At 33.3% G+C, this 2,929-nt stretch overlaps 1 protein-coding gene across 1 annotated transcript in view; it reads right to left on the bottom strand.

The window, feature by feature from the left end:
• LOC117168703 overlaps window positions 1–2,929 on the bottom strand; it is a 6,908-nt gene that overhangs the window by 1,399 nt on the left and 2,580 nt on the right. The window lies entirely within an intron of this gene.

The following is a 2,929-nucleotide window of genomic DNA, read 5'->3' as shown; positions in this document are numbered from 1 at the left end:
TCCTTTCCCCTGCCGAGTGAGTCACGCCTACCCCGAAAGGGAAATGGCTTAATGGTGTAATAATAATAATAATAATAATAATAATAATAATAATAATAAAAAGAGTGGGTAAGGTAGAAATCCTGTCACGTGACCCACGCGTCACATGGCCTTAAGAGAGTAAACGTGTGTCGTATGTCGGTAAGGTAGGAATCGGGGGAATATGACATTATATCAATTTTGCGTACTTGTTTAATTTATAACTAACAATTTGAGATTGTTTAACTTAGATCTTTCTCAAGTTCGAGAGGCTCAGTTTTAAATATTTTTAATCATAATGTAATATTTAAATAAATTTAATATAATTTGATTATAATTACGTTATTCATAAATTCTTCTTAAATGCTTTTTACCAATTTTTAAAAACTAATTATATTTAAAAACTATTTGCCTTTTTGTAAAATTGGAAACAACAGAGTTGAAGAGAATTTTTTTTCTCTTTTCTCTCTTTTTCTCTTTTTTCTCGAAAAAGGTTGAAACTTTTCCATAAAAACGAAGGTTTTTTCAGAGGACTTCACTGATAATATCGTTCAAATTTTTTAAATCATAGAAAACTTATTTTATTTCAGATATTTCATGTTTCCATAACAATTTTTGAATGTTTCATCATTCACTTTTAAAATCTGCCAAAAAATTTAATAATGTTAAAAATCACAAAATTACTTAAATTCTTCTGAAATTATTAAAAGTCGATTATCTTTATGACCTCACCTTTTTTGTAACTGTTTTTTTAAATTTTACTTCTAAATATATGAAGTCATCCTATGAATTTCATGTGGTTTAAACAATTTTTGAGGTTACAACATTTTTTTTCGTCTAATGTTTTTACGGATTTCAAATTACAGCTGAACTCGAATTTGAGCTCCCCCGCCCCCCTAATTTGAGCCTTCCGAAAATTGACGCCCCCGAGAGTACGGATAAGAGTATGGGAGGGGGGGGGGGGTGCGGTGCTCACTCCGACGTGACAAAACAGAAGCGTTGCGATACCCTAACGACTTACATTGGTGACAGCGTCACGAAGTTGCGCCAGTTCACTCTCAAGCGGTAAGCACAAACGTTTGCATAACTAATAAGCACGATAGCGAGCACCAGTTGACCAACAGTGAGGTTCCGATGCTTAAAACACGTGATGAGGAATACCGAACCTGCCTCGCTTTCGTCTCCCAGGTCTATTTCACGGTTTGTCTCGTTTAATTTTCCCTCGTCTCACATCGTCCTTCCTCTTTTTCGCCTCGTGTTTTCCAGGATTTAGTGGCAGATAAGCGCTAGCGGAGCGGGCAGATCGCGAGAGCGTTCTTTTGTCACTCTGACGCGCTAATACCAATTAACGTTCTTCGATGAATAGTTCAAGACGAAATATAATTCCATATTATACTTGTTTGTCCATTACTGATTAATTTGATATCAAGCAGGACTATGTTTTGACTTTTTTGAAGGTTTAACTTCACTCTGTTAGTATTTCATTCTGTTCTAATTCAACATTTATTTTGCCAGTCATGGCAATAGAATATATGAAACACAAAAGTAAAAAGATAAATATATAATTCACCACCACGAGATTCATGCATGTATTTTTGTATATTCAAATATATATATCAAAAATGTTATAATTCAAAAACGCATTGGAACTCAAAATTTATGTCGGGTAGCTTATAACTTGTATGTCTCATAGTTGCGTTAAGTCGAAATAACATTTTTACAATTTTTAATTATAGTTTTTAAAAAATCATGAATGTTATTGTTATTTCAGAATCTAAGTAATTTGCCCGATTTTTTTAAATTTAATCATTGCGTTCATATAGGAAAAAAAAAACTTTTTTATGGAATTCTGAAAATGAAAAAATATAGCAGCTCCAAAAATTATCGATAATTTATTTTTGTCATAAAAAACTTTTTTATGTTTAAAATGTACTTCTAAAAAAATTGAAAAGATCAGATCGTTAAAAATGGCAAGTTAATGTAAAAAGTTCAGGAACTCGTCATTTGAACGATCTGCTCTTCTCAATTTTCTTGTAAGTACATTTTGTACATAAGAAAATTTTTCTATACTGAAAAATATATTAAGAGCTTCTAGACTTTTTGAAAATAGGGCATATTATGTAGTTTAAGAAACAAAAGTAACATTCACGATTTCTCAAAACTGCTATTAAAAAATTCTTTAACTTTATTTCGGCTTCACCCAACCATAACGTATTAATCGAATAATTTCAAATTGTATACGTTATAAGGAACCCAACATAGTTGTTTACGCAAACATTATCATCGAATGATCATTTTTGTATAGATTAGATCCCAAAAAATTTTTAATTTGACTACGAAATATAAATAATTAAATTAGTGTTAAATTTTTTGGTTATAATTGGCAAAATAAATGTTAAATAATAACAAAATAACATACTAATAGAGAGAAGTTAAATCTATGAAAAAATCGAAGCATAGTCATGTTTGGTATCAAATTAATCAGTAATGGACAAACAAGTATAATATGTGATCATATTTCGACTTTCACTATTCATTAAAGAACGGTATTTAGCTTAGTCATAGAGCATGTATGTCACATTTCTGTCCCGTCTCGTTCCTCGGGATTTCTCGCTCGAGGGCAACACAACCAGACACAACTGAAGCCGATGGCACCGATCGGATTGTTTCGTGCGATCGAGTGCACCTCTTTGACCTTGAGAAGAGCGCCATCTGACATGCGAATTTATGTTTCAAAGTTATTGGAGCAATGTTAATGAATAAGAGCAGTGAATGGGCGATGGTCAATTCCGCCCCAGCTACCTGTGTACCGTCCCCCACTACGCGGCTTCCCCTCACACCGTCGAGCTGCTGCCACTGAGCTTGGTCAGGGGGGGGGGGGCCTTTGTTCCTAATGAGGCCTAAAATATGG

Source organism: Belonocnema kinseyi, chromosome 1 (genome assembly GCF_010883055.1).
Source record: "Belonocnema kinseyi isolate 2016_QV_RU_SX_M_011 chromosome 1, B_treatae_v1, whole genome shotgun sequence".
NCBI lineage: Eukaryota > Metazoa > Arthropoda > Insecta > Hymenoptera > Cynipidae > Belonocnema > Belonocnema kinseyi.
Note: the sequence above shows the minus strand (reverse complement) of the source record. Positions and strands in the feature narration are given on the sequence as shown.